Source organism: Sminthopsis crassicaudata, chromosome 3, assembly GCF_048593235.1.
Source record: "Sminthopsis crassicaudata isolate SCR6 chromosome 3, ASM4859323v1, whole genome shotgun sequence".
Taxonomy (NCBI): domain Eukaryota; kingdom Metazoa; phylum Chordata; class Mammalia; order Dasyuromorphia; family Dasyuridae; genus Sminthopsis; species Sminthopsis crassicaudata.
In genome coordinates, this window is record NC_133619.1 from 440,773,124 (window position 1) to 440,787,470 (window position 14,347).

Consider the following 14,347-nt stretch of genomic DNA (forward strand, 5'->3'; position numbering starts at 1 on the left):
GGGGTTTGTAATAAATTCACTGCCTGACAATCAGCTTCAGAGCATAATTCATGACTAACTTGATTCTATAAAGCCCAGTTGTTCAGCCCTCATCACTTATAAGAATGGTTCCCTTCTGATGTACTCTCATAATCCCTGGGATTGTCTAAAATATTTCTACTGGAATATTCTGGATTAACAGTTTATATCAGACAGGACCACTAATAATTTTCCCATCCCTTGTTTAGTGTCAGGAAATTTTCCAGAGTTAACAAAACAAATTAATTAAATTAACTTTAAATAAAAAAAAACAAACATGTATAATAAACACTCTTCATAATGATTCTGTGAAAGGATGGGACTAATATCTATATAATATGTAGTTGCTGTATTTTGAGGATATAATTTAAATATGTAATGATATTGATAACAGCTAATTTTTATATAATGTTTTAAAGTTTACAAAGATATATATATATATATATATATATATATATATATATATATAATTTTGACATTATAAAACCTTTTGGAGGGGGGAGAGATCACAAAACCAAGCAATAACAAATCACAGTATTCATTTCTACTGAAAGATAGAATTCCTGTCTAATTAGCTCATCCATATAGTGTGTGCCCATATTAGCTTAGATCCTATTTAAGAAAATTATTTCTTGGTAGTAGAAAAAAATCTTAAAAAAGATTTACTGATATCTTTCATTTCCTCCCTACACTGCAAATCATTTGCCAATGTTTTCTTCCATATTTATTGAACCCTTTTAATAACACATAAAAACAAGCAAAACTTATTTACCAAATGACCCTAGTACCATAGACAACATTTTGATTCTATAGGTCCTTACTGTTCTACCGAAGGAGGAAATGTTTTTCATTATCTGGTAGACCAAAATTAGTCACTAACAGAAATTAGTAACTCATATTCATAAACTACTTTAAGATTTAAAAATCTCTGACTTCATAACAATGATGGAAATGGGTAATTCCCAGCATCATTAGTACCATGTTAGAGGTGGCGAAACTAGAATTATTAGTAGAGACAGGCATAATCTCTCATAAATCTTCCTAAAAGAAGTATTTTTTGAGTTATCTGATTTTGTATTACATCCATTTTCTTTCTTTTATATATTAAGAATTTTTTTTTCATTTTGGGGGCCAAGCTAATGATTTTGTTGCCATACTGAGGAAACTCCTAGTATGGAAATTCCCTCTATCAGGAGACTGGCAATTTTTCATGCACTTAGTCTTCGAGAGTTGTCTGGTACACTGAGAAGTTAAGATAATTTTCCACTGTCACTATAAGTCAGAGCTAGGACCTGAATTGAATTCTTCCTGAATCTGAGACTAATACTCTATCTCCTTTGACTTTCCACATTCATTTTTTTTTTTAAGCAAGTACTTCAACTCAGAGTCAAGTGTGTGTGTGTGTGTGTGTGTGTGATGTACAGTAAAAGATGCGTAATGTGCTTTTCTGGGAATGAGGTTTTTTTTGTTTTGTGATGGGTTAGTTTTTTTTTTGGGGGGGTGGAGTTTTTTCATTTTAACAATAGAAAACTAAATGCTAAGAATAGAAACAAAAATTCAGATGATACTTTCCATAAGAATCACTTAAGAATCCCAACCTCCAAAAGTTTTCAAGGGGACCAACAATTATCTACACTTCCACAACAACAACAAGATTAACCTGAACTAGTGGTATGAGGATTTAGATTATAGTTTTGTGTATGTGTATGTAAACTCTCCAGGACTCAATTTTCCCCTTTGTAAATTAGGGGATTGTATGGATAAAGTTGTGAATGGAGATAAAGCCTAAGTCAAAGCAGCCATGCCCCTTCTAAAGTGGCCATCTACCAGTTTTTCCCAGTTGTATTATAGTTATGGAAGGAAAATTGTTTTTCTATTCACTGAAACATTACATCTAAGCATGAGACCAACTAGATTTAATTTGTATATCTTTGAGAGCCAGCATGCCCCTATGGGGTGGATAAGAAGGACTTGGAGCTTGGAAAGCCAGGGTTCAAATCCTAAATCAGACATCAGCTATATGTATGACCTCTCTGGAGTTATATTGTTATTCACTACAATAATAACAGCCCATAATCATATAGAAAGTTTAAATGTTTTCAAAGCACTTCATATATACCATCTCCTTGAGTTATACAACAATTTGAGGGAACTATAGAATAAAAGTATCATTATACCCATTTTACAGATAAAGACATTGAGGTTCAGTAAGTATTGGTCCAAGGTTACTTTTTCCATCATGCCTCTGTCATTTAGATGGGCCTATAGATATTTTAAAAATATTCTCTATGAGGATAAACACAACATTACCATTGTACCTGACTTGCCACAGAAAAGATTGATTAAAGACTAGATGGGGATAAAGAGTTGACTGTATACTAAAATTCTAAATATCTGATTCTAAACTCTAAAACATATAACCAGAAACATTCAATCTGTTAACAATCATGGCTATACATGTGCCAAGTTATGTACTATTCCACATTCACAGGATACTTCTTTATTTGGAATGAAATCTTTTACCTCTATCCCATAAAAGACACACTATAAATGTTGTCACAAGATAACAAGATAATAAGGTACCGTACTGTGTTGTTATTCCACTAACTATTCATTACAAACTAGGAAGGAAAAAAATTTAGTCCTTTCACAGGTGAAATGAAGAATGTACTTAAACCAACCACATGCCATTCCAAGATAAAGGTTGTAGTAAACCTGACTAAAAAAGAGAGATAAAGAAAAACTTTGTTTTATCAAATACAAACTAGCATAATAACATTCTTCTCAAACCCATAACAAAACAAAACAAAAATTTATATGTCCCATTTTAATAGATGCCCCTGAAAGAAAAAAATAGTATATAATAATTTCTGGGAAAATATTTTAACACTTTTCATACATTCCCCCCCCCACTTCCTGTCTCCCTTACCATTCCCAGTCAAAAGAGTATTTCTAATACCTCCCTTCAGCTCCCTAACCCTTAAGTTGCTGCATTCACAACTAATTTGATGCACTCACCTCATCAATCATCAGAGAGACAGGAGCAACCTGGACTGTTACAATCAGGCCATACTTCCCCTCTTTATTATGGTCCAGTGTTCTATTCACTATTGTTCAACTACAATCCACATCTCATCTCCTTTTTGTCAGTTATTTGGGGGACAGGGTAGAGGAGCATGAGTTATCTGGTGGTGCTAATTACTGAAACAGGCAGCTTTACCAAGTATATATATGTATAAGACTCCAATGGGAAGGCATCAGAAACAACAGGAGAGTCTGGAAATCAAGAAGGAGATGCTTTGTATCACTACTGATCTTAAAACAGATCATCACAATGACTATGTATAGTGTTGATTATTTAACAAAAACTCTGTATAGGCTTTTTTTTTGGTAGCAAATCTATATGTTATTTGTTATGAATACTAGAATACTTACTGCTATCAAGTATAATAATACGAATTATTTTCAGTGTCACAAAAATTGTATCAGCATATAGCTTGTGCTGAACACTGAAAATTATAGTCAAGTGCTTCTTTTGCTCCATGGAGAATCACACCAAGCAGTCTGAGCACCTCTCAAAATTACTGTATGTATCCTGGAGTTTGTGGCATATTTTTCCTGTTTTAAATTTGTATTTACAATGTAAATCTTTGGTATAGCTTTAAATGTTCCCATATACTATGTAATAACATAATCTACTGAAGGCTGCATTCCCCACCCCCACCCTCTCTGCTTTTTAAACAGATTCAGCCCCAAAGGTAGAATTACAGAATTCAAGTATGGTGGAGGCTGGGGTACATTTTAAGTGACTAATTTTGCTGCACACAATGTGCCCTATATTTATTAGCCTTTTAGTCTAGGTCTATTTTAATTGTTATCTGTTCACACGGGCTATATTCCATAATGAAATACTCCCATTTCACCCACTAAGCAGTGGGGCTTTTTATGTGCACCTCTATTAATGACCCTTAATTAAGTTGATTTTAGCCTTGTAAATGTGATTTTTCTCTTGGTCAACAAGTATTTTTTAAGGGAGAGGTTCAGTGAACTTTCCAATGGGTGTTTTAAAATGTTTCTTTTTGAACAGCTATAAAATTGGAGAAAGTCCACTTCTAGTGAGGTGTGGCCTATTACCATCTAAACCATTCATTTACAATAAATACATTTCAAAGGAAGCACTATCACATTTTTAAAAAATTCTCAGTTATTCTGCATTTCAAAAATATCAAGTGTTAGAGCAGAAAAAAAACTCATAAAAATCAACCTGGTAGGAATTCATAGAAGTAGACAAACTCAACTGAGATAATAAATAATTTTAAGACACAATGTAAAAATGTCTCTTTTTTTGCACTTAATATTTTCCCTCCAATTATATGTAAAGAGTTTTCAACATTCATTTTTATAAGTATGTGAGTTCCAAAATTTTCTCCTTCCCTCCTTTTCCTCCTCCTTTTAAAGATAGCAAGCAATATGACATGTTATACATGTACAATAATGTTAAACATTTTTAAAAATGTCTCTTTTAATATGATTTTTTTCAATCATCAGCAAAAGCCAGGGTGTAGTTCCAAAAATGTTATTTATAGTATGTTAATATCTAGGTGATTTTTATAATAGAGGCAGTTCTTTTGGATAAAGTGAGGACTCCACGACAAATTTAAATAATATCAAATTAGAAAAGAAACATGTTTTACTAATCCATTTTCAAATGCTGGATTTATATTTATTAATTATTTTAACTTTAAATCAGATTATTTCAAGAACCAGTTAACTGGTAAAAAAAAAAAAATTAAAAAAAAAAAAAGTACCTAATTCCAGTAGGGCAGCTTTTGAGATACTTTTAACTATCTGCTTAAAATAATAATAATAATAATAATAATAATAACAACAACAACAATAATAATAATAAATAAAACATTGTTCTTATGGCAGTCTCAGTAAGAAATGTGCTATACGAATACCTTTTGAAGAGGCTAATTTAGGAACTAAGGAAAGATAACACTTCAGTAACTCCAGCCAATTACCTAGAGTAGGGACGAAGGCTTTTAAAGTACTCTGTTTCAAAACCAAAAGGGAATATGACAAAATGTATCTCAGTCTTCTATTTCTTAAGCTAAAACACTGAAGAAACACATGACAATGTTGCTATCTTAGAAAAATTGTAGTGAGTGGAAAATTAAATAGTCTGCAAACTAAATATATATCTATCTTATTGATTTTAAAGACTATTCAAGATGCACATTTCAAGAATAAATGTAAAAGATTAAAGGTTTCTTCCAATTATAAGTAACCTGTATAGCAGAAGAGAAGCTCATATTTCACAAGAGAAAACCTGTGCATTTGGTGAATAAAAGAACAACATAGAGGAATGCCCCAGGCTGAAGCAGAAACTGATTGGGCAAAGCAGAAGGACAAGAGCCCTTGAAACTAAACAAAAGCAAATTCATTCTGTTGACAGATGTTGATTACATCAAAGCAACAAGGAACTTTCTCCACCCCTCTTTTTTTTTTTTTTCCCCTTAACAACCAATACCTCTATATTATCTATCTAAAGCAGGCTTTAACCAATCACAATCAACATTATCTAACTTGTAAAAATTTTTAAGTCAAGTTAAAGAATATTGTAATGGAGTCTTAGCTAGGCTTCTCTACACAGTGTATTCTATTCACATGGACATGTGTAGCCATGCTGGCCCATGCCATCATAAGCCCCTTACTTCCAGGGGTTAACTGCTCTGGCAGCCAAATAAAATACAGAGAGAGCCATGTAATTATGGAGACAGTCAAAGGGCAGGCTCTATTTTGAAATCTATTTGCACAGACAAGGTCTTCCAATTTAGCTTACAGGAAACAAGCTGGTAAAGGGAGTCTCCTTTTCTCCAGATGCTTTCCACACTTTTTCTCCATTTCAGGAAATCATGGATATGGACACCATACATGACTGTTTCCTGGATTACAAGCCAAGATGCCATTACACAGAGAGAAGACTAAATATGTTTTACAAGTCTGTAAAAAAACATTTTTCTCTAATTAGCAGCATTTGGCAACTCCCCTCCTCCAAGATGATAAGACTACAGTGTTTATTAAACAACATTTTTAATGAGGATAAATCCCATTTGTTATGCAGGTGTTGGGGGGGAATTTTTTTAATGCTCAAAATATGGTAAAATTACATAACTGAATCTCAAAATGTATTGGCACATACACTTGTCTAAAATAAAGATTCTAATTGAGATATAAAAAATAGTTGCTTTATGGTTATTTATATTCAATACTGAATATAACATTTGAAAGTATAAGACAATTGAAATGCAATGTTTTAAATGCATAGAAAAATCAGTCATAAATGCTTTTTTACACAAAAATATGTAACATGACTCTCACAATTTGAACCAGTCATTTAATGCTGTAGTTGGCAGTTTCCACTAGACTAGAATAAACTAATAAAGGACAATAAGGTTTTATTTGAATTCTTACTTTTTTTATATTAAAATTGGGCACACTACCACCACTACTTATGAAACCATTTATTATTTCTCTGCTTAGTATGTCTATTCAAATGAAGGTAAAGCAAACACATAACTAGAGTTCTCAGAATTCATCACTCAGCCATAAACTAAAACCTCAGAGGTCACAGTCCTAGAGAAGGTAAGTTGGAAAGCCAGTAAGACTCAGAGCCCCTTCTATGTACAGGAAGGGTGACAGCCTTAGGGCTCCCTTGCCTAATAATAACAACATTCAAGTAACAGTGCCCAGGTCACGACAAAACATGACCCTCTTCATGGCTCTTTCAGGAAGTTGGCTCCATGCCACCTATTTTTTTCTTCTTCTTCTTCTTTTTTTTTTTTTTTTATCAATAGCAATTGATGGAGTATAATGTCAATGACAACAAGAAAAAAATTGAGGGGAAGTTCACATTTTGCTTCTTTAAAAAAGCTAGATTGCTAATTCCCTGATCACTATTTCACCCCCTTTGTAATAAGATAAAATAAACCTTCCTCCAGTCTATAGTAAATCAAAGTGGAAAGTAAGAATATGTATTACAGTGATAAATATTCCTAGATCACATTTTTTGATACAAAAAATTACTATAGTAAGAACTCATACCAGAAGTCCAAAGCTAACAGAAAATGACTTAAAAGATGAGGGAAGGAGAAAGGAAAGGAAGGAGGGAGGGAAGAAGGGAAGAAGGGAGGGAGCTAGGAAAGAAGGAAGGGAAGCAGAAAGGGAGGGCGGAAGGGACAGAGGGAGGGAGGGAATACAACTTGTAATTAAATTTCTCCTCAAGATAGAAATCCTTTTTTACATGAAAATGGAAAGTCATTAAAACTTACATTTATAATTATACTATACATGTAGCAGATTTTGTGTCCTTTAAATTTTATTTAATTTAAACTTTATAGAAAAGTAGAATTATTTTATATTTTAACAATGGATATACACGGGCCAACTTTTTGGACAAAGAAATATTGAATTCTTTCTGAGAAAATAAAGAAGTGATTTAAAAAATGATTTAAAATGTAATACTTTATTCTAGTTAAGCCCTGTGAAAAAAAAGTCATGAAAAAAATCATTCCTCTGGTAGACTCTCTGAAGCCAGCAACACCACATAAGTACAAAACAAAAGACAACTGCTAATTAGAATAGAAGCATAGAACAACATGAAATGAATCAACTCCAAAAGCTCAGGATGAGTAATATTAAGAGTTTCACACTGGTGGTATCTAGGGAATATAGACTCCTAGTTAGCATAAGACATCTGGCAAATTTCAACTTTCCAAAGTCTAGCAAAAGAAACATTCCTTTTACCTGACACACTTTTGGTGAAGATGAAGAAAATAAAGGAGTTTGCAATAAAAGACACAAATCAAAACCAGAAACAGCAAGTTGATAAGATTCTCACACTGATTTAAATCTTAAGAACAATTTATATGAAAACAATTTATACCTCAAGTTAAAAAACAGATAAAGTACTCTTACTTTGTAGCATCCTTGCCTGCCTTTAATTCTTTTAGAGAAAAGACCATACAAATTCTCCTATCATACATAATGCTATCCGAAATATGAATTATTATATATTGAATTACTTGCTGTCTAAAGGAGGAGGTAGAGGAAGGGAGGGAGAAAAAATTTGGAACACAAGGTTTTGCAAGAGTGAATGTTGATATATTGTATCTAGGTTATATTGTAACACATGTAAAATGTATGGAATTGCCTGTCATGGGGGGGAGGGAGTAGAAGGAGGGGGGGGAATAATTTGGAAAAATGAATACAAGGGACAATATTATAAAAAAATTACTCATGCATATATACTGTGGAAAAAAATTCTAAATAAAAAATATAATAAAAAAGAGTGAATGTTGAAAATTATGCTTATATTTTGAAAATAAAAAGCTAAAAAATAAAATATCTTATGCTGATAAAGAAAACCAAACAAAATATGAGTTATCACATAGTACATAGGAAATTTAGGATGTGACAAAAAAGCCTCATTGCTGCTGACTATATAGATACAGCTTTAATATACATTGTTTCTATTGTATTAAAGCGTATGAAAACAACTAGGAAAATTTGGGGATTTTATTTTGCAAAAATATCAATGGTACTCTATATGGAGTATCTTAGAGCTAGTTGGTTCCCTCCCCCCCACCCACCCAGTATGTATGTGTACCATTTAAAGTCATTTCTGCAAACAATTGGTATAAAATAGCTCAGAAGCTTCCGTCTGGGCTGAACAATGCAGTATCAGTGCCTTTTTAAAAAATCTACACCAAAATGCTTTACATGCAATGTTTTCATTGATTGCATAACTCCAGGTGAAGAACAGAAAATAAAAAGAATACATTTGAATACAAATTCTGTACTGGATAGTTTTGATAATTGTGTGGATTTTTTCTCTCTGCTTTATCACCATGCAATAGAAGAGATGGTCACTAGAGTCAGTAATCACAACACAAAATGAAAAGGCGAAGCCTTTAGGAAAGCAATGTACTTTCATGTTTCTGTGATTGAATATACATAGCTCTAAAACAATAGAAGCTAAGGTCACACTTCAAAGGATTATTTTCACAATGAAAATAAAGACAAAATATACAGTAGACTAATAAAAAAGAAAATTTCATGTTTTTTGAGAGTGACTTTCTTTGGGATTGGAATAGTTATAACACCACAAAATGCTGCATATGTAACACAACCTATTACACAATTGGCTAATTATAAACAGGAAGGCCCATTTACCCCCATCCTTTTGGGGACTAATGAAATAACTGAAGAGTAACCCAAATAGTAAATATTTAAAAGGGAGATTTGTTGAGCATCTAATTAGGTGTTACCTTTCTTTAGTAAAAACAATATCAGATTATAAAATCATTTCCTCAACCAGAGATTTTTTTTAAGTACCCACAATATCTATTTTAATTTAAACTCACATTTGAAAACATGAATTTTAAATTAAAATGCTATCTCTTACTAATGAAATTGGATAATATCTGTCATACTTGATGGACAGTTAAATCCATCTTCATATTTTAATATTAAAAAGCTTTGATATAATTGTCCTAATAACAAAATATTATTTATAACCTTTTAAACTATAATTCTTATACATAGTATAAAAAAAAAAAAGAACACATCCATTAGAAAGAGACTAAGAGTGGGAAACAAAATGTAAAATGGTAGCTAATCCAAAAATCCATTGTTTTTGTGAGGGAATGACTTATGGGATTTTCTCCACATTTATCTAATTACATTTCACCTGGGTTAATAGTCCAATTATTTTTTATTCCCTGATTGCTAGTTGCTGATGATGAGCAAAAACCAAAGTGTATTGATTGGCAGTGAAAAACTGGTTTAAATTTTTCTTAATGTGATACAGGTAATTCATGTTAAACATGTAGCTCCATTATCCTACCTAACCTTCTAATGTTGGAAACTCCTACCTCTAAAAAGGAAGAGTCAGAAAGTTCACAGGCATTGTCCAATTAAGTGAATTATGAAAGATTCAGTCTCTGTTCTTATCCCAATTCCCTTTTTAAGACAAGGGAATTCCAGTATCATTAAATACAGGAAGATCAACTCTTCTACTACCTGGCCTATCATCAAGTCTGTAAAACTTATGTACTCAACCAAATATCTAAGTTGACATACTATATATCATATTTATACATTTGGGGAATGATAATAAACAATGGTATTGGGAGAAGCTATTTACCCAAAACTTCCACTGTGTAACTAAGTCACTCCTCAAGTTTGTTAGAGAAAAAATGCTTTGGAGTTTAAGATAAAACTTTTGGTTTTTTTATTCTATCTTTAAATATTATTTATTCAGAAGTATAAATAATGGGTATTCAAAACCATTCAGAAGTATGGTTACCCATAAGCCTTTATGAAAACATTAAATATTATTTATATTAAATATCCTGAGTACTTGACAGGATTCTAGAACAAGTTTTGAAGAGTACAATTTAAAAAATACTTATGACTATTTTGTAAGAATATCAAATTAGATGTTACCTTATCTTATTGCTTAAAATGTACAAGGGTCTCTTCATTGCATAAAATTCCCTGTTTATTAAACAGTAATAGAGGAAGAACTTGTTTACATTTCTAGAACTACCAACATACATCATTTATGACAAAAAAAAAAAAACAAGCACTCCATGAGAAATGCTCAATCACTGTCAATCACACACACTAAAATATACATAAACCAAAGCATGTGGTGTGAACTGTATTAAATTCAACCAAACACAGAATTACCAACGTAACAAACAAAAAACAAATAATTATAGGTGACTCATAGACCTATTTACACAATACACAAAATAACTCAAAAAGGTGTGTAACCATAGAAACCTAATAGCCTAAATTCAGTATCTTTGAATTTTCTATTTAGTTAAACACACAGGAAATAATGTCCACATAAAATTAAAACCTTTCTTTTAAAGGGTTATCTTATTTGTTGTCTGATGGATGATTAAAATAACTTTTCATTTTAATTAAATATTCAGAAGATATTTTACTAAAATCATGAAAAAATATACATAGACTATTTTTTTTCTATTTTTGAGACAGCTGGGTTTTTTTTTAAAAGACTGCTAATCTGCTGATTAACAAGTGAAAGAATTCAACTATATGAAATAAATCTCATGATGTCAGAACATTAAAAATGCATCTGACACATAGACTTTTCTTAAACCTCACACTGTTGCACATGACACCCCTCCCAACCTCCCCTAATTAACTGCTATAGCTGAAACGCTATTAGTCTTTTCTGTTATAGTTCTTTCTCAATGACAATTACAATTTGCATGGTTTAATATTTAATACTATGATTAGTACTAATGTCCTATATTTTACTTCCTAATCCAAATGAGTAAAACATTATTTTGTAGTTCACTGGCTCCCACACTTAAGATTTAATGTTCAGTGTGTATTTCATTATGTAGATGAGCAAGGGATGTTGTTTGACATGATTTAAATGGGTCAACAGTATTTTCCTAGTCACATTAATCATTCAGACAGCTAAAATGAAAAAAAAAAAAAGGCTGTTAACATTAAACTAGAAAACCTGTTAATGCCAAGGACACTCATCATTGGTCAGTTACCTATGCATGTGCTTTTTGAGAAAACAGAGTAGCAAACATCCAAAAAAAAAAAAAAGTATTTTGTTATTTATTTAGAAATATACTTCAAGGTCATTGGCCCTATTTCTAAATACTATGTGAGTCCCAGAGGGCCAGGTCTCCGAGGTAGCAAATTGCAACCAAAACTAACATAAAGTGGGAATGTCTGAAAACACAGAACTGTTTCCTATTCAAGGAGAAAGAAGAAATTGGGGAACTCAATTGTAGAGAGGGTAAGAAAGAATCTTGGGCCAGTGACACCATATGTGTACATGTTTCTGTAAATATTCTGAGGATGACAAAATTATTCTTTCAAAGTAGACTTCTGTTTTGACATGGAGGCTGCCTTAACTCCAACTAGGTCAGCAACCTTGTCACCTCCAAACAATGACTCTTGGCTCAGTGGGAAGTTAGAAGTGGTAAAGGGGAAAAGGAATGGAAGAAAGGGAGAGCTGAAGAAGTTAAATGTTCTTTAAAACATGGCTTCAAATCATGTCAAGATAGTCCCAAATGAAAGACATGAAGTATGTACTTTGAAATATGGAAATCAATAGTTATGAAAATATGAGAGTATTTTATTTCTTTCCTTGAGAATATTTTCAAAATCAGATAAGGAACAACTCTAGAATTTCTTTTTTTCTAGCAGTGGACAACACTGGGACAACTCTAGGGGGATAATTCAGTTTATTGCTGAGGGAAGTCAATATGACTAGTAAAGTTATCAAAGTAATTTTAAAAGAAATATCCATTCTCCCCTCTTCGTGGTTTGTTACATATAAATTAGGTTCTTTAAATAGCAAGTATAAACATGACTATCCTACTAGCAGCTCTTTGTTCCCAAATGTAAACCTCTTAAGAGTTCCCAGGCTGTGATGGATATTCTTTTTTTTGTGTGATGGATATTCTTGCTAGTAGACTCCATGGAATGTGTAACAATGACTTGGGAAAATCTAAAAAGTTCTCTAAAATGTCTTCCTTAGTAAAACGACTTAATGTATCAGAGCAGGAACTACCTGTTGGCTTTTTAGGGCACCTTCTCCAATGGCTGCCTTCCACTGACATGGAAGTAGTTGTTGGTGACAGTTGTGATAACCCAGGCACTCCCTCCCATTTAGTCAATTCTTCTATATATCTTCACTTCCACCTTACTGCTACAGAATTACTTTGGAGAGAAAGCAGTATAGTGCCTACACCCTAAGGACATCGCTGCAAGAAGCAAAAACTACAACACTTCTATGTGGCCAACGTAAATCAAGTCAAGTCAATAAGCATTTATTAAGTGTCTACCATGTGCAGGCACAGTGCTAAGCATTGGAGATACAAAGAAAGACAAAAAGTAGTTCTTGCCCTCAAGAGATAATATGTAAAAAACTATATACAAACAAGATATATACAAGATAAATTGGAGATAATATCAGAGGGAAGACACTGATTAAAAAGGACTAGAAAAGACTTCTTTTAGAAGATGGGATTTTACCTGATACTTGAAGAAAGTCACAAAAACCAGGAGGTGGAGATGGGAAAAATGAAAATTCTAGACATTTTCACACAACCAAAATGCCTGGAATTAGGAAGAGAGTCTTATTTGAGAAACAGCAAGGAGATTAGATTCACTGGACTTCAAAATACATGGGGGAATGGGAGCTGGGTAATGATGGAAAAATATTGGAAAAAATATGTAGGTTATAAAGGATTTTAAAAGCCAAACAGGATTTTATATTGATTTTGATATTGTAAATAGAGACCCATTGAAGTTTGTTGAATGGGGGATGAGGAGAAGGAAAACATGGTAAGACCTGCTCTTCAGGAAGATTAATTTGATAGTTGAATGAAGGTTGGAATAGAGTGAAGACAGACTTGAAGCTGAGAAACCAACCAGAAGGCTGCTGCAAAAGTTCAGGTGTGAAGCACTAGGGGCCTGCACAAGGATGATGGCAGCATCAGAAGAGAGAAGGGAGTATAAGAGATGGTCCAGAGGTAGAAATGGCAGGACTTGGGACCCAATTACATGAGATTCAGGGATAAGAGGTGATAAGGAATTGAAGATGACACAAGTTGCCAGCCTAAGTAATAGGAAGGATGCTGGAGACATTTAGGAGATACAGCCAGTGTTGAACCTGGAATCAGCAAGATGTGAGTTCAAATCCTGTTGATTACCATAGCCTAAATCACATATTTAAGAGCTGTGGGACTGGACAAGTCATTTAATCTTTGCCTGCTTCTGTTTCACCATCTGTAAAACAGAAATAATAATAGTACCTAACTCCCAGGGTTATTGTAAAAAAAAAAAAGAGACAATATTTGTAAAATGCTTTGTAAATCTTAAATACCAAAGATGATGATGATGATATTCTCATCTGTAATGAGGAGGTTAGAAAGGGGAGAATTCAGGGAGAAAGGTAATGAGTTCAGTTTTGAATATATTGAGTATAAGACGAGATATCTATTTTAAGACATCCAAATGTCTTAAATCAGAGAATGGGGGGAATGAAGAGCTAGCACCTAGTACTCAATGAATGTTTGTTGAATTTGCCATTCATTCAGTGAAGAAGAAAAAATGACTGAGAAACCTATTCTGAAAATATTTCAAAACTCTGATTTTTCTGAGACCCAAAAGGTCATCAGCTGGGGAGGAAAGGGCAAGTCCCTGGTTTTCTTTGTATTTTCCACATAGATATCAGAGATATCTATTCTGTCAATTAAAT

The 14,347-nt window shown here is 32.8% G+C and overlaps 1 protein-coding gene and 1 long non-coding RNA gene across 3 annotated transcripts in view; both read right to left on the reverse strand.

The window, feature by feature from the left end:
* Positions 1 to 14,347, reverse strand: part of METAP1D (methionyl aminopeptidase type 1D, mitochondrial) — an 89,645-nt gene that overhangs the window by 24,283 nt on the left and 51,015 nt on the right. The gene's annotated exons all lie outside the window — the stretch shown is intronic.
* On the reverse strand, positions 1,499 to 8,645 carry LOC141562869 (uncharacterized). The gene is made up of 2 exons (XR_012488273.1): positions 5,864 to 8,645; positions 1,499 to 3,294 (listed from the first exon to the last, which is right to left on the reverse strand). It is a non-coding gene; the product is annotated as an uncharacterized LOC141562869 (long non-coding RNA).